The sequence below is a fragment of the Pyxicephalus adspersus genome, chromosome 5 (assembly GCF_032062135.1).
Source record: "Pyxicephalus adspersus chromosome 5, UCB_Pads_2.0, whole genome shotgun sequence".
Lineage (NCBI taxonomy): Eukaryota > Metazoa > Chordata > Amphibia > Anura > Pyxicephalidae > Pyxicephalus > Pyxicephalus adspersus.
Genome location: NC_092862.1, coordinates 137571687 through 137590514, shown reverse-complemented (window position 1 = coordinate 137590514; position 18828 = coordinate 137571687). Strand labels below are relative to the sequence as shown.

Genomic DNA, 18828 nt, shown 5'->3' with positions numbered 1-18828 from the left:
AGCAGAAAATGCAAAAATGCTGTTGTGTTAAAAAGCTGAATCAGTTATGTAAAATGTTATCAATCATTCCTTTAAATTGTATATTGCATATGGACCTGCACAAGATATAGTCATAGCCATAAAAATGGTTGGTGCAAATTGTGACAACATAAATGTGTTTTTTTTCACATTGTATTCATATATTAACGTCTGGTGGCACTTTACAAACTATCAATTTACATCAGCTTCCATTCTTTTAAGGATTTTACCTTGTCCTTGGTATAGCCATTAACAGCAAGTTTAAACAGAAATTTCTCAATGCAACAGTGTTCTTTTTTTGCTGTAATTTATGTGATAATAAATTTTAGTGCACACCTGTTACTTATCAGAGGCAATGCCTTCCGTAGCTACAAGATCATTATGGTTTTAGGGTAATATTTACTTTTTTGCAGATCATATGGTTTAGGGTAGGCTAAGTGTGAAGAATTTATTTTAGGGTTTGGTTGGGGTTAGGGGAGCTTAAGTGTAAATAATTATATTTTAGGGTTAGGGTAGGCTAAGTGTGAAGAATTCATTTTTAGGGTTTGGGAGTCTGGGTGGTCTTCTGTGTTTTAAGGAGCTGATAGTTGTGTGCCGTATTACTGGCTATGTCCTCCAAATTTCACCCAGCCCTAGAACTTATCACCTACATCCCTTCCTGTAACCCTAACTTTTAAATGAGTCTTTCCCTGAAAAATCTAAACCTTGATCCTTGTAATAAAACGTTGTTAATATTTACCTATTTGGTGCATGGTGGGTCCAAGGTAGGGTAGGCTAAGTGTGAAGAATTCATTTTTAAGGTTTAGGGGTTACATCAAGTGTTAGTGTGTAGATTAGTCCTCATTTTAATGGATGGGTTAATTGTTATAGGAAATTGGTCACTTCCTCCCTAAAATCTAAAATCTGACTCCCTTCAATACTACACTGTGAACATTTATGTTTTCCAGCCAGTGGTGAGTCAGAACTCTGATTTTCAGCTCTGCAGCCTCTATCAAAGTCTTCAAAATGTAATTCCTGAGAAAATGTCAATTTCTTACACATAGTGGACCATGGGGAGTGCAGGAGCTGTAACATAGGTTATGGCAGAAGGAAGCATGACACTGGTTAGGGTCACAGTCATTAAACATTCCAAGGAAGTGTCAAATGGTGAAGACTTTGCCGAGGCTGCAGAACTGGAAGACAGAGAACCTTGGACCTGCCACCCACCAGAGAGGTAAATATTAACAATGTTCTTTTGCAAGGAGCCAATGTTTGGAATTTTTAGGGGAATGACTTCCTTAAAGGTTTGGGTTACAGTAAGGGATGTAGGTGATAGGTTCCAGGGTTAGGTGATATTTGGTGGTCATACCCAAAAATAGGGGGCACAGCTATCAGCTCCCTCAAACCCAGAATACCACGCAGACTATATGCAGGTAATGTCATAACTGTTCTCAATCAGACCACAAAGCTGCATACTCAATGTCCTATCATACTGCATTTTGCAGAATATTCTACAACCTGCCTATTATTCTACAACAGTGTAAGTAAGGCTCAGTGTACACGAGAAGCAAGTTTTCTTGCATTTGAGCTCAATTTGTCTTGTATTAAATTGCACTTCCATATGCAGCAATCCCAAGTTCACAAAGTATGCATGCCAGAAGCAACACACAAATGCTCATTGCACAGTGTTTTGGGAAATTTAATTTACTATACTGGCTTGGGAACATCCCACACAATCAAGTGGAGAACGTATTACACATATTTATTTATTACTGACTCATCAGCAGCCGTTTTATGTAGTAAGTTGAATGATTCATATCACTCCATGCTCCCGAAGCAGTGTACGGTCTAATATCCCCACCATCAGCATGGTTTCCATAATTTATCTGTGTGTGTACCTTCCAACCTACTGAGAGAAAAGGAACCGTATAACACAAGGCATGTGGGTGAAGGGCACACCCCTGCCCTGCCCCTGCTTACGTGGAGCGTGAATGTGCAAAAAATGATTGGTTAAACCCACAAGTGTTTTTTTCTTTTTTGCTGTTTTTTCAACTTGGCCAATTCAATAATTAAAGGCGTACTACAGTAAAACTCTTTGGTCTACAATTTGGACCAAAAAGGAAAAAAAAGATTTGGTTTTGGTGGATGAAAAACAGCTGGGAGTGATTGGAATGTTTTTGGACCAATACAAGAAAATAGAGTTTGAACGAGGAGTAGACATTAGACACAGTAGTGTACATTTATCTGCACAAGAGCCCTGGACAGCCCCCGCCATCAGGGGCCCCTACAGCAGCTTGCATGGTCTTATGTCCACTTACATGCCTGCCCTTCTTCCCTCAGTGCCTGGTTTGTGCACCCCCAGAACCCTGATATCTCAGCCCAGCTATCCATCCTTTGGCACCAGGCAAAGGATGCTTTGCTCCTCACCACAGTGCGGTGTCAGGGGGGCCACAAGTCAGTTCTGTGTGAGCCCCCATCCATGGCAGGTGAGTAAGTTTTTCCAGTAATCCTTGTCCTGGCCATGTCTTCCTTTCATGGCTGTTCAAGTTCACTGGCTTTTGCTTTGCTCCTCACCACAGTGGGGTGTCAGGGGGGCCACAAGTCAGTTCTGCATAGGGGCCCCACAGGTCACTGGTTTTGCACAGGGCCCACGGTTGGCTGCATCCACCACTAATTTGTACTCATATCCCCTCTTCTACAACATATCAGCCTTTTGCAGTAGAGAATGCCAAGACTATATTCCTTAAGAAGACACGGTTACAAGACTGCTAAATAAACAGTTCTAGAAGATTAAGCCTGCTCGCTCAGCCAGAAGTGTGCGGTGCAGCTGTGTTGCTGTGCTTTGGGATCTGTCTGTCATTCAGGAGCAGAGCAATGTCAACAATTCGAAACAAGGGCTCTGTTTTGTTTGTGTGGAAGCTCAGGGTACTGTGTGTGATCTCCGCGCAGTAATTCCTACGAGCTCATTGTTCATTTTTTTGTTTGTGTTTAACATGGAAAATCCGTTGGCTGCCAAAATCCACGGGGTAAAAGGAAAGACAGATAAATTTAATAAATAATTCAGTGCTGTCCACAAATTGTTGATGGTTTATTTCCCTCTATAGGGCTGTAGATCTCTTACGCAGGATGGGTGAGATGCTACAAAGGCCAGCGGTGTGGGTTCACCTTTGACAACCAATTTAAATCCAACCTTACTAGCTAATAGTGGTCAGGCAATGCTACAGCTGAGCTCTGGACTAGCTTCCAAGGGTTTATGGGACATGAATAGGAATTTTTATACTTGAAAAAGATTTTTAATTCTGTGCAACCTATTATGTGATTTAGGCAAGTCACTCTTGTAAGACAACAAAGCCCATCCTCCATCTACACTTCTGTAACACAACTTGATTGAGAACATACCCCAAGCCTGTGATTGGAAAATAAGGGAAAGGGGACATCACTTTTCTTTCCCATCCTTCCACCATGTTCCCATAGCACATGTGCACTAAAGCAGATCCCAGTTGGCTCCTGGTGCCATTTCAGTATGCTATACAAGGCACAGGAGGTAGCTGATGTCAAGACAGATTTAGGTACTTATACATATTGGATATAAAATGTTTTTTTAATTTTTGTAACGGATACTTAGCTACTACCTGGTGGCTCCTTGCCTGTCTAACGCTCACCTTTACACTATTTCCATTGGTTGTTATCGATTAGTAGTTGGCACAGTTCTTAATTAATTATTAATTTAATTTTGCCTAATTATTACTTTTAAAATATTGGGTAACTTTTACTCATGTGGCCCCAAAAATGTGAACAGTTCTTTATAGAGTATATTAAACCATTCATATCTGTCTTTGCCCCCAACAGTAAAGTTCCCCCCAAAAGCAATTTACAGTTTGCAGCCCTTTCCAGAATCATACAGAATCACTTGGGGCACTTTTAGAAATTGTGAAGAAGGAAACTTGAAGTGGGAGAAGTATATAGGTTGTCATTGCTGACCTCCTTCTAAAATGATTTGTTTCCTGGCTTTTTCTGTCTTCAGTAGATGGAGCCACTGACATACGGATTACTTGTCTATGGATAAGTAGAATGCTTTAGACAAAATTGATTTGCTGCAAAATTACTCTGCAAAAGCAACAACATTTATTTGCAATTCGTAACCCTTGTTCCTAGAAAATAATAGCCATCGTTCGGTCTCACTTTTTTATTTTTTTTTTTTTTTTTTATGTTTTTTAATTTTTTATTCTATTTTAATTTTGGTTTATTTCATAAATGTTTTTCTGTGATTTGTTTTCCCATTTTTTCTTTTTATAAATTGTTATGCATGCGGTGTATTTTAAGCAATGAGACTAAGGACCATTTCAGACCCATGGTTAACTGCAGAGTTCTGCTGCAGGCTCAGCGATAATGCCAACCCTTTCCATTCATGTGCAAGAGGTTGGGAACCATTGTGTGCGTGTGAATTGTGGCACAGTTCCAGAAAATGACAAGCCACTTTTGGCTGCATGTTTTCTTTTTCCTCCATTAAAGGAAAGCCTGGACTGCAGCCACAACCTTGCTCCAAATGCGTTTACCTGTTGGGCACCTTGGAGCAGCCAATTGCATGATCATCCACTGCATGAAAGGCCCTAATGATGAGTAATTTTCTGGCCAAGAACAAGTGCAAGTTGGTTTGAAATAGCTTCCTCTGTTTTCCTGGGTCATTTAAAGGGAATTAGCATCTTCAAAATTAGCGTTAAGCAAAATTATCCCACATACTGTTGACAGGTGTACTTTATCCTACCAGGAAACTTACCAGAAACAGGGCACCCGCTGAAACCACATTATTGTATTGTATTCATGAATCAAAATTATTTTAGGCTGGTTAAAGTTAGTGTGGTTTTTACGATCTTTCCCCCTTTTATCCAAGCACTTTTTTTCTGAACTGAGAAAGCCGCTTGGATAAGAGATTAAAAAATTCTAACATTACAAAACAAGAAAAAAGTATGCAGCCATAAATTTGTATACATCTGATCATCACACCTACATAGATGCCCAAAAATATGCAGACAAAATATTGTATTTAGGTGTTTTCAGAAGGGTTTTGTGATCTCACATTTACACAATTGTGCTCTTCCAGCCTTGTGGAAAGACTTTGGGGATGGCCCTCTTCTTTTTCACCATGACAGTGCTTTTGTGCCACAAAATCAACTCAACAAAAACAGGATTTGGCAAGTTAATGGCTTGTACAGTGCCCTGATCCCTACTGTATTATACAACTGTGGGATGAATTGGAAAGCAGATTGTCAGCCAGGATTTCTCATGCAGCATCAGTACCAAATAATCTTTTAGCTCAAATTCCCACAGATATACTCCACAATCACAATGGGGACCTTTCCAGAAAAATGGGGGCTGTTATAGCTACAAAGCGGAACCAACTCCATATTTATGTCTATAGTTTTTGGAATGGGATATTCAACAAGCTCAACAAGATAGATGTGATGGTCAAATGTCCAAACTTTTGTGTCCTTCACAAGGGTCCATTTGTGATTAATGCCTCCAATTGGAAAGGGATGTTCAAGAAGCACAGATAAGTGTAATGGTCAAATGTCCAAACACAAAGCTTCTACTGGGGTCCATATGTGAATAGAATGGATGTTCATGGAGCTCAGGCAGGTCTGATGGTAAGATGTCCTAAAATGTGTAGCTTTTAATTGGTCCCCATGGGAGTGATGCCACTTAGTGCCGTTATTTCCAATTTTAACTTCCAATGCCTTTCAGAACTTGTGTATTTATAGGCACTAAGAGGTTTTATTCCCCCAATCTGGACATCCATCACAAAGTTGGTGAATTTATGTAAGTGGCTTAAAACTGGTCTAGGGGCAGATCTCAAAGACTGTATATTTCATGGTACCCTACAGAAGGACGGAGCACCCATTGAGGTATTCATTTTTATAATGATTGCTTGGACTTGTAGACTAAACAGTAAATATTTGTGCCATTGAGCACTGTGACACCTATATAGGAAGTGTTAGTCGCTGGTTCGCATGAAATGCATTATGGCATTCTGAATGGCTGCGCACATTTTCTATTCCTTCAACATTGATGGACAAATCTTTTTATACAGCACATCATTGAAAACTTTGCACTGTAAGGCTTTCACACAAATGTCTATGATCTCTTTTGTGAAGGTATTATATGCTGATTGTAGTGATACGTGTGTTTCAAAATAACTCCAGCAGTGTACATGACAGTATGCATGATTTGCACTATAGTCTTGTTGATTCAGTATACATTTTTGCAATTATGGACCCTAATAAATGTATGTACTCCCTCTATATTAAAGTAATGTACTCTTGTTGTTTTCATTTTGGTTACTGAGAGACAATGCAATCTATATTTGTCTATGTACCTTCAATTATCCAATTTATAAAATATATATATATATATATATATATATATATATATATATTTATTTATTTAGATAGATAGATAGATAGATAATGTTGCCCCATGATGATTGCAGATATGTGTGTAGATATTTAAGGACATTGCTTTAACTTTATTGTTCTACCAAAAACCCAGATTCCAGATCTCCCAGTGTGTTTGATTTATATTTTTTCTAGTAGGACATATGGTAGTTTAATGATAAGTATTTTTACATTTCTAGATTCTATACCTGAATATAAACCAATGGTTCTTAATTGTAACCCCAATGGAAATGTGGCCCCTAGTGGCTGCGGAAGGACTCTTTGGATGGGTTGTGCATTTGGTGTTTCATTCCGAATGATAGCGCTCACTTTTCTGTCTTCCCTCCCTTCTCAGCTGTCTTATTAATTGTTTTCAAAATAGAAAATGTTGTACAAGTAATAAACACAGGTCAGATTGATGCCTCAATTCAGTAAAATCTTCTCTTTTATTCTACCATGTATCACCGAGTATAAGAGCAGCCAATCTCAGCACATGAATCTTGGAACGCCACTGCACTGTCAATAGATCTTCTGTAATGAATGCACCAGCAGCTACCAACAAGCTTTATTTAACAAGTCATCTCAGCAGATTGTGCTGCATTAATCACTGATTTTACATAAACCTTACATGAGAGAAGTTTTTAGGCTGCCATTGCTGAGGTTTGTTCTTGAAAATGTTAGATATCTGTCTGTAATGCTGACCACTTGCCATTACATTTTAAGTCAAGTTTGTAGATAAGGCGTTCTGACCAACATGCGTTGGTGGCTACTGTTTATATTTTTATTTTGTTTTGTCAATGAAACATTTCCTGAGCTAAGGTGACAACACTCTTACTGTACTCTATGGAGGAGCAATATGGTCACTCTTCTTCTCTGTCTTGATATAGACTACAAACACATTATACTCTGCATCACATAATTGTTTTATATTTTACAGAAGATTGATGGAAAACTGATAACATTCTTTAAATTGGAACTAAATTCTTGTGACTCACCTAGCACAGGGCAGCACCGTCTCCTTTCTCTTCTTCCATCTTGATTGGCCATGCTGAGATGACGAAGCGTTTATCCCAGCACATGCAAGGGAAGCCAGGATTTCTGGGTATCCTGGCAATGCAAGCACAGTTCAGCATTTTGCCAAAAACCCAAAGCGATCAGGCGGGTTAGAAACATCGCCTGTCCCTTTCTGCAATAATGACCCGACTGATCATGCAAACTTAAGTTTAATTCCACTTTAGGAAACTTTGTAAGTGCACAGGAGGTCAGAAAAAAAAAATCTACTGGAACGATCCAACACTTACTGTATTTAAAAGAACTGTACTTTTGCCTGAAATGGAAATTGTGTACTTAGCCTGGAATGTGCACATCTTCCCTCTGTTTTATTATGATTTTTTTCACTTAGAAACAACTATGGTGTTACAGTGATTATTATTTCCTATTGTCCCCTAAATCAGCCTAAATATATCTGTTAAGATATAAATCTAATATATAAGTATACCTGGTTCAAACCCTTCCCCCTTCCAATCTCAGTATTGAACAATGGTCCATACAGATATAATGTGCAATGCAATTTCACCATGCACAAAAGTATTTTGATACTTTTTTATAGCTGCACTGTTTTTGCTGGAGAATTCTCTAGGGGAATACTGATGGGTATTTGATTTATTTACTTTACTTCATTTTCATGTACTGGTCTGACTTTACCAAAGGATTTTTTTCTGACTGTATTTAAGAGACCATGTTGCTATACTATCCATTTGAACAAAAACCTTCCCATATGATTATATGGACATTTCATGTATTTTATGCATTTTACTTGCCTGTAAAGACTCCCAATGCAGTAATATGACAGTGATGGTTGGTACTGGTATACTAGATGTAATACCAACATCTCCAGCAGACATGAAGCTTTCATTTAATAGACATTTTATAGCGTGTGTCTCAACCACGGTTCCTCCAGAGTTTGGTAGGGATGCAATGAGCATTTTGTGCCTCTCAGTTTAGTTGCCACTGACACCAATGATCTTTTTGGCTATTTGTAGAGATGACGTTCTTCACAATGACTAGCAATACGTAAGGCATTCTCCCCACTGACTACCAAGCTAATGTTCCGTGAGCTGTGGATATAGTAATTATAGCAGGGGTTTTTTGATGACCTGAAAGCTATTTTAAGGGTCCCCCATGTTTAAAAAGTCCAGAAACACAGTTTTATGGTATTCTCCTTGGATCCTGCAACAACAGCTTCATAAATAAATTTTATAGGAAGGCAAGGAGCCGAAGAGCTTGGCCAACACGGACAACAAATAGATGCTCTCCGAAGAAAGACCAGAGAAGTTCCAGAGACCTAATTCTTGGTGAAGTAGTCAACCTTTTTAACAGGTTTAAAGGCATATTGCAAGTAAATAAAATATAGTATATGGAATAGGAAAAATACTTGATTCTTCTGTGTTTTTACCTGAACTATTTATTGAATATAAACAATAGAAGAATAGAAACAAATACAATTACTTACATTCAAATACATAATACAACTGCAGTAGATATAAATAACATTTTGTTATAGCCAGACTTATTAAGTTAAAGCACATTGTATATAATTAATAGATTTTAGAAAAAAATCCATGTTATCAGGCAGGAATGATTGGTTGCAGTGCTTGGTTTGGTGGCTCCCACTTTGCTGCAACGCTAGTGATTTCACTGTGTTATGATTTTCATCTTTCTATGCTCCCACCATTCTTCTTCTTCCATTGTGTTCAGGTGTATACATCAGCATTCCTAATATACACTCAGGTTCACCAGGCACCTTCTGATTTTGGATAGATATTTGTTGACTCCCTTTAACTGAATCTGATGTTTATGCTGTAATTTCAGACTCTGTGTTTGTGTCTTGTGGTTTTGATGGTCAGCTAAGGTTCACATTGGCAATACATCATTTTCCTGACTGTCTTCTGTCCCATTTAAATGTGCCACCTTGCAAAAATTTTGCGAAACCGTTACCGGTAAAAATTGGACTTATCTACCATGGTATTAAAAGGAAAAAGACTAAAGGTCAGTATTATTTCCTAAAAAGATGGCAACAGTAATCCTTACACTTAGCTGGCTTTAATAATTTACCTAATAGATTACTTGTCATTCTTTGGGATGGATGTCTTATCCCACCCACTACTGAATGTTGGTCCATTAGTCATGGTCAAGCCACACTCTGCCCTTGGTCTGTCACGAACAACATAAGTTCTTTGAGACATCTCATTAGTGATGTTCACGCATAAACCATCCATAGTAATATCCTGCTAAAACAGAAGAGTAATGAAGCTGATGCTACAGAGACTGCGGAAGTACCCAAGAGTTTTTAATGAAATGTCTAATTGTATCATACTAGCTTCATGGCTCCAAGCTGTTTTGTAAATCTCTTTGCACTATAGTTAACCTGACAAATTAAAATTTCACACCTTTTTATCTTCTTTGTGACTCCGCAAACAGTAGGGAGGCTACACTGTTCTGGATGTTGGGCACAGTTTAAATCAGAGTCTGAGCCTACTTTCTGTATAATCTGCAAACAGTTCTTATATATGCAACATACTCAATTACTGATTATCATTAAAAACAATCCAACTGTAAGGCCCTGGTCCAGCATCAGTGCTCACCAGTACCCCAATCTAACGCCCCACACTTCACCTGTAGCAAGCCCCTGATCAGCCTTGGGAGGATAGTTGTGTCATCTCAGCGTATGGTTGTCCCCCGGACTTCCACACTCAAGGGATGGTGTCCGAAGAAGGACTGCAGAGGACCAGGAGCCCACATTTAATACAGGCAAATCCAGAATACAGAGTCAGAGATCATACACAGGTAATTAGTCCACCAGACCAGGTATCTAAGTGAAAAAAACTAAAGCAGAATCAGAGAGTCACAAGCAAAATGTCAGTCCAAAATGCCGGGGTCAAGAGTTTGTACAACATGGCTTACAGAATCGGGATCGGGCCAATGTAAGAGCCAGTCCAGTTTACAGTAGACAGGGATATATATTACAGTGCCCATCAGGAAGAAAAAAATGCCCTAAAGTTGTTGGATTAAGCATGTTAAAATCCAATATCAAGACACAAAGGTCAATACTCGTTCCATTATCCAGAGGTAAAACACTTTGCAGATTATTTAGTAAAGGCCCCTTTTTAATTTCACTCTAGAACTCAGGAATTAGTGTTAGGCACAAAGTGTTAATCACTCTTTGATACTTCGCATCTTGTCTATTTTCTATCCTGACAGTTGCCCCAGGTGCAGAAAAGAATAGCTTCCAAAGTATTAATTCCACCCCTAACTCCACACTAGCACTGGTCATTGGCCGAGGTACCTTTGTGTGCTGGTCAGTGGGGGCTGGGGCAATAAGTTCTTTTTGATTGAGCCAACAAGAGAGAGTGTCAGGCATCAGAATATAACCTGGATCTGTGGGACCCTGAAGTTAAGTTCAAATCCATGGAAAGTCCTGCTGGATCCAGGGTAGTTGAAGAGCAAAAAATAGGTAGAATACAGCCAGTAATGCATGATTTGTTTATAGTCCATTTTGGGATAAGTGTGGAGAGAAATACTGCTCTAGTTTTATGTTCACTTTACTGTTCAACCCAGAAATTGAGGTGATCTTTTCTGTTACTGTATTTGCCTCCTTGGAAATTTTCTTGCACTACAACACCCCTGATTGACTCTTTGTGCTGCTTCAACCAGTCATTCTCTTAACGCCTCTTTACGAGGACTACATGATCCAGTTGTTGGATCTCATGTCAGTAGTTTTTGCATAAGATTACAAGAATGTTTTTGGAAAATGCTTTCCCTTTCATGTTCAGCTCATTAGAGATTTTCATTCATTTCAGTTTTCGACAGATTGTTAATGGGAATGATAAATCCGCCTGGGTTTGGTTTGAGAAACACTGGATACGATTGAAGTCAGTGGGGCCAAACCTGAGCTTAGTGATAAATGCCATTGAAGTCTATGTGGGCTAACTATTGTTGGCAAGAAAAACATTTTTAGAGCCAATAGGCAAACTGCTATTGGCCATTAAACATTACTTCTGGGGACATTGATAAAGTCAAGTCAAAGTCAAGTCAAGTATCACGTGATCTTTTTCTTCACTTTTAAAAATCACTATTTGTGTATGGGTCATGGGTGCCAATGTACCCATGTGCCCCCTTACCTGGGAGCTTGTAGATATCACCCAACCTCCTTTTTTAAGCACCAAGGGGTTACGTAGTCTTATGATCCTCAGTCCACATCCATTTTCCCTTTTGTAAGGCACCCCCTATCCAGTGTAAAGACATGTGGCAGGTATGGTACAAAAAGTGTGTGTATGGGGAAGGGGAAAAATACTAAACACTCACTGCCCAGATGACATGTCTGGATAAGGATCTGGTTGGAATATAAAAGGGAGCTCCATGCTATGAAAGCAAAACTAAAAAAAGGAAAGGTAGCAGTGAATGGGACACTAAGAGACCTCAACCAACCAGAAAATGAAACAAAAGAGAAAAATGCACTCCACTTTCCCGAAAAAAATTAAAAGCCAGCAAAGGTGAGGGGCCTTTTATTGTGAGGGGGCTGGCACACAAGCATGCAACAATTAATTATTTTCATTTTATCTATTTGGTTTAAATGTGATTGGCTTTTTTACCAAAAAAATTCTTTATTTACCATTGCAGAATCCACCCTGCACTGGAATAATTATCACATGAGACTGATCATAAATAGCTTGACGATCAAGGATGAAAACAATCTGATTGCCATTGTAGCCTTAGCTTCTATATAATGAAGGGGCATTTTTGTACAGTAATGGATCCAGGATAGTTGAAAAAAATGTTTGCAATCATCAGAAGCCATTTAAATCCCAATAAAATACATGCATATATCTCCATTCATTGACAAAATCTAAAATAATATTAAAAATAAATTTGTCAAGCTTTAAAATTGATGTCAATGAAAACACTGATACTCCAAATTCTAGGTAATGTTTAAAAGAAATATAGACATCTTACCTATGCAGTAGAATTGGGGAAATTATAGGTTTAAATCCCTGATGTCCTCGTGCCCTCAACTCTACCAGATCAAGCAAAAACCACTCACAAAGCAGCTTTAATGACTTCACCAGTACTTTCCCATTGTAATCTGCAGAACGGAGCTGTCATTTTGACAGCTCAATCCTGCACAGCGCAGAAGATGGCCAGCGTGAAGCAATTTCATCAGAGTTGCAGTCTTTGCTAATTAGGTTTATCATTTTTTTGGTTGGGTTGCCAAGTGTTGAAAGATTGCAAAAAATGTCCATTTGATATAGGAACTCTCATATGATATTGACCCGCTCTACTTATAATAAAAACAGCACACAAGGACTCATTTTGCATTCAGCTGATTCACCACATGTATGAAAATATGGCATGGTTCACTGACACACTTTACGGGTGCCATTTAGGGTGGTGGATTACTAGGCGACCCTTATTGTTAGTCTCCTTGACTTTTCTGAGCCATTTAGGCGCACATGAATAGGTAGAGCTGCCAGGTTTGAAAATCAGAGCAATTTCATGAGCTACTGTCAAGTTTACTCTTGTACCTGTAAGTCATTTATGTGCCAAAGATTTTGGCACATAAATGTTTAATGTTTGTTTCAGATTACTGTAAATGCAGCATTGAAGCTTTGAACATTTTTTTTTTTTAAATTGGGACAAAGCAATCGATATTTGTTAAATTTGTTAATGTCAAATTTTTTGTTATTATGTACCGTAAATGGTATAGTAAAATCAGGTCAGGTGTACATAAAAAAGGGCTGAAATTTCTTTGATTCTATGTGATCCAACTTCAAACTGGTTTAAATAGAAGAGCTCCATATACATCCAAAGCAACCCTTAAGTGCAGATCCAGAACAGAATTATTCCTGCAGCTCAGTAACTACTTCTAAGCAGGGCTGTTTTTTATTGCCTTTCCCAAACTTGGTATTTTTAGCACAGAGGAATGCCTAAAATAATATTTAGGTTTCAAGAAGCCCTTGATAAAAAAAATTGCAATATCATTACAATAAATCACTGCAATTCAGTTGCATAGGTATAAGCCTATAATATGAGAATAAATGGAAAGGGAAATATGTGGATTCTAGAATTGTAGAATTGTTTGCTAAGCACTGGTATGGCACCACAGCCATACAACTGCTATAAACAATAAAAAACACCATACCTTTATAAAGCACAGGGATATTCATTGCAAATGTGCTCTGCGTTGCATGTAACAAGCTTGGAGAGGGGGAAAAAAAGTTGCAAGCCTATAGAGTTCACATTGGAGCAGAGAGAGCTCAATGATTGGAAGAGAGTCATGTGGTTGTGGTTATTATCAATAATAATAATAATAATAAACTGTATTTCCAAAACACCAAAATATTACACAGTGTTGTACATTAAATAAGGGTTGCAAATGACAGACGGATACAAACACAGGAGGAGGAGAGGACCCTGCCTAAAAGAGCTTACAATCTAAGAGAGTGGTGTGTCATAGTCGCTTTATTAGCACCATTTATAGGACACTTATTGTTGCATTATTCAAAAAGAATTCATGGAGGCTTCAGTGTTTGCATACCATGGACTGTTTATGAACTGGATAGGCCACAATATGCATTTGCTATCTGTTCTTCATTATAAATAGACCCCTCAATGTATGTGGGCACCCTGGGCTGTTCTGTATGACATTATTTGCTGTTGGGGTTAGTAAAATGATCCTTTGGTTTGGGGGTCAGTGGGGAGAATACCCCACTTTAAATATCATTGGCGTCAGTGGTGCTAGTGACTGCCCCTCAGGAAAGACCCAACCCAGCAGAAAAAAAAGAGAAAAACAGAATATCAGGCTTGATGGTCATGTGAATGTAGCTTTAGGTGAGTCATATTATTCTTTTTCCTTCAAGAAGTTGGTTTAAGATTGGTAATGAAGTTGGTTTAAGATTGGTAATGAAAGGATGTAGAATGGGGAAATGTCCTTTTGTGTAGAGATCACAGTTAGTTATTAGTGGTAAACCAACAAATTCCACAAATTCGAGATTCTACTTTTTGGTGCAAGAATCACCCAAAGATCCCCCATGTACAATGAGCTGAACATTACCGGATCTGTTCATGGCCAGATCCAACAAGAAGACCTTGGCAAAGCGAGGATTGTGGCAGTGAAATATTTCTTTAGGAATCAAAGTTTTTCCTAAACGTGACAGAGACATCACATGAAGTTTGGAATCCCCAATGGATTCTTTGGGTGGAGTGAAAGTAGAAGTCCCATAATTCGCTCAGGACAACTGGCAAAAACATGGCAAGGGTAGCCAATGTCAGCCCCCTACGTTGCTTTGATTACATTTGCAGGCAATTCACCCTTGCAGGCTAATTATCATTTTAAAGTAAAACAAAGCATACAGTTTAAAGAATATTATTCACAATAAACAAAATGATCAGAGACTAAAAGGCTATAGAAGCCGAGCTGTGTTCTCCTGCCTGCAGGGAATCCCGAAGCACATACATAATTACAACATTGCTGTTGAAAAACACGTAACATGACAAGCATTAGATAACTATGTGCAAAATGTAACAAAGGATCCGTGTCATGTTATGTGTTATCTGCCTTCAGCAATGTAATCATTTATCTGCTTTGAGATGCCCTACAGGTAGGGAAACATCTCTAATGTGCTTTTTGATTTCACTGATTTGAGATGTATTATTTGCCAAATGGATTTGTAATTATGTCTATCTAGTTCTGAGATTTACAGCTATGACTGACAGACAAAGGAACCAGATTGTTGCAGTTGCTATAAAAGGACAGTGAAAGGAGAAGAAGCACACTGATTAACTTATCTCTGCACTCTCTGTACTGCATGTTGCCACTTTCCCTTACCCATGTCTGAGCTCTACTGTACAGGGACTCTAGGAGGGAGACCCAAACAAATTTAGGTACCTACACTTTTTGCCTAAAATTGACATTTAGGATATATTACCATTAGCTGGGCTGAAATGGCTTGTATCTTTAAAAGTTAAATGTAGTTTTCGTTTGAGAGTTAGTATTAAAAGTACTAATAAAGTTAAAATATTATTAAAATGTTAAGAATATAAATCCATAGAGGCACAATATCAGTCTAGTATATGCAGATTTAGACCAGTTACAAATCCACTTATAGTCAAGTAATTATATCTGTACTGTGTAATCAGATTGTCCCACAAAAATGCCAGGGCAGTATAATGGCATCAGTAGAAAGATAGTCCAAACTCAATTGTTACTAGCCAAAAAGGCAGTAGAGGTCCTAATACTGGGCATTTCAGGGCACAGAGAACACATTAGAGCCGCGGGATTGATGCACAAAGTGTCAGCTTACTCACAGCATGGAGCACCAAAGTTTGTTTTTTTTTGGCCGGGTTGTGTTCCGGTTACTTGGGAGCGCCAGTTGCTTGAGTTCCAGATAACGGGGAGTTTACTGTATCTGGCTAGATGATTATTCCTGTATAAGTTCTGTGGTTGTTAAAGAGGAACTAAACCGAAAAATGCCTAAAACAAAAAAAATATACTTAACTACAATCCCGCAGTGCAGTCGATCGATCCGGAGGTGTCTTCCATTGGGTCATCCCAGCATCCGACTCCGAGCCGGTACGCTGGGCGCTGCCATCTTCGCCTCTTCATCCTGGTTCTTTTTTTACAGTACCCAACCCAGGCGTGAGATAGGGTGATGTAGGTTGGAGAAAAAACTTGCCAATTTCACTGCACATGCATAAGATTGGCAAATTTTTCTCTTCTCACGAAAAGACTCCTTCTCGGCAGGCGCAGAAGGAGCACTCAAGAGATGCGTGACGTAGGTGTCCTGGTAGGCTTTGTACTCCCATTCATTCTCAATCGCCTAAGTGATTGAGAATTAGGGGGTGGTGCTGCACCCTTTTTTTAAAATAAAAGGGTGTTGCACTTAAAAAACAAACCAACAAACAGATTTTTTACCCTACATAAAAGGATTGTCTACCCTTTCATGTAAAGTGAAATTTCTGAATTTAGGTACGCTTTAATACCTCCATTTACAAACAAAAAATGTGTTCCTGATACATGTACACTGTGCAGCCCTTCCAATTGGCTCCTCAGACCTAAGCTGTTGACCCTGGGATAACGTCACAAGCTCCCCTGTACCCAAAAGCACAAAGCAACAGAGTTGCAGGAGGAGAGTGGCAAAAATTTGTATTAGCAAGGTGGGGGGGGGGGGTATAGGTATATAGGTAGGTGCATTGTTTTCAGCTTAAAGTTTAAAATACAACCATTATGTAGCCGTGCAGCACTATTAACCAGATGTAGAGAATGCAATGAGCAAAAACTATGAAAAAAGGGGCTTTCCCTTTGTACAAATATAAACTAAAAATAAATATTTTAAAAACTATAAATTAATAAAGCTTAATTATTTTTTGCATGACTATTAGTTCTGGTATTGATATAGTAGGGCCACAGACAATCCGTTCTTCATTGTTTGCTAATGGCATACAGCTTCTTCTGGCAAAGCCTGGGACTGGTAGAGTTTCAGAGCTGTTCTTGTTTCCTATGTTATGCAGATGAGGGACCTTTGCATGGCATACTTGTACATGTAAATGTAAAAATTTACATCACCTTTATCTATCATCTTTATTGTATAGCTGGATCCTGGGCAGCGACTCTTCAGATAAGGCTGAGTAAAGGTATTTGGAGGAAGAGCGATTGCCTTAATGTAGGAATGACTTATCTTTTTTACTCTCAAGATGAGGAAGCCATTCGTCTTGTCCCTATGGTCCCAGCATGAAGTCATTCTGTAAATCATTTTACAGTTTCAGGCTGAATTTCAGAATGAATGAGAGTTTCCGGTATTTCATCTACTGCAAGCATGCTTGATGTGCAAGAACCCCAGAGACTCATCCTCCAGGATATTTTATGCTAAAGCAACGTGAATGAAAATTCTCTTATTTAAAGATGACTGAAAGTCAGAAACTTGTATGTTTTTTCAAAGAACATAAAGCATTTGATTTGGAAACTCCAAAAAACAAAGACACAGAAAAATATGCAAATGATTGGCGAGACCTAAGTCGTACCCTGACGTGGGCTACAAGAGGAAGGATGGCTGTGGACTAGAAAAAGGGTACCACAATGTGGCAATAAGGTTCATGTGACCTTTAGTATAGACATTTGTTTTCCAACACTGTGGCGAAGCAGCTTCAGCATTTTAGTACAATGCCAAATAAAAGTCAGCTTATCAGGACACCCTAATTGTTCAAATATATAGCACCTTCTGAAATACTCACGTCACAAGATATGTGCTAGTGTCTGTAAGGGTTCGGGTCAAATGCCATAGCTTTACCAGACACAATTCCCTAATTTATCCCCCCATAGTCTTTACCCATAAAAAAGCTCCTGTTCAGCCTTGGGAGGCTAGTTGATCCATCCCAACGCTCAGGTGCCCCCAGTATGCAAAGAATTGCCTCTGGGTAAGACAAGGATTGACCAGTAAGCCCGCTTGGTAGACAGGTCTACATTGACAATGAAGTGTATAGTGTAAGTCCAAATCAATCAGTTAGAGCAGGTCAGAAAAAAGAGCTGAGGTCTTGCACCAAAAAGCTCAAGCCAGTCAAGGTATCCAAAGGGAACAGAAATCTCAAGGTCGGGATACAGGCAGAGGTTGGTCCAGGTGACAAACGGAGGGTCAGACAAAGGAGGGGTTGGCAGAAATAATCAAACAATAAAGTATCCACATCCGGCCTGAGCCTGACTAAATACTGAGTTGATTGACAGGTTGGGCAGAGATTGTAGAGTGAGTGCTATATCAATCAGCAGGTGAGGTCAGTTGATGCCTAAACCTCCCAGCTCCCAGAGCTTAGACATAGGAGGCAGAGGTAAAGAAAAGACAGCTACCTGCTGGAGTTGTTACTTCCCGTAGTCATACCTATCCTTCTCTGCTGACATCACACCAAAGCCACTTCCCCAAAGAGCTTCCTAAACTGAAAGTTTTGCATAGCTTCATTGTTATGTCTAGACAGATAAGTATTGCACAGTTTGCATTCCGGAAGAGGTTTACTGTCCCCCCTCAATGGTCACATTTATGCTAATTGTAATAGCTGGGAAAGAATGAAAGATAATAAGATTATGATAAAAAATTACAGTGAAAAGTGATTACTGAAGGAGGAATTACAGAAACACATGGGATGACAGATGAGGTGATAGCAGAGGTGTTATAAATGATGGAGTGTAATCATAGGATTATCCAGAAAAAATATGATGACTAAAAAGAACAGGGAGTGTAAATAAAAATTTCCATTACTTCTTATTATAAGAAAAAATTATTGTTTGAAATGAGATTATCACAGTGAGAAACTTAGACGTGAACCAGACATTACTTTGTTTAAAAAAATTCAGATATAG

At 38.8% G+C, this 18828-nt stretch overlaps 1 protein-coding gene across 1 annotated transcript in view; it reads left to right on the top strand.

The window, feature by feature from the left end:
- Positions 1-18828, top strand: part of CALCR (calcitonin receptor) — a 157876-nt gene that overhangs the window by 1122 nt on the left and 137926 nt on the right. The gene's annotated exons all lie outside the window — the stretch shown is intronic.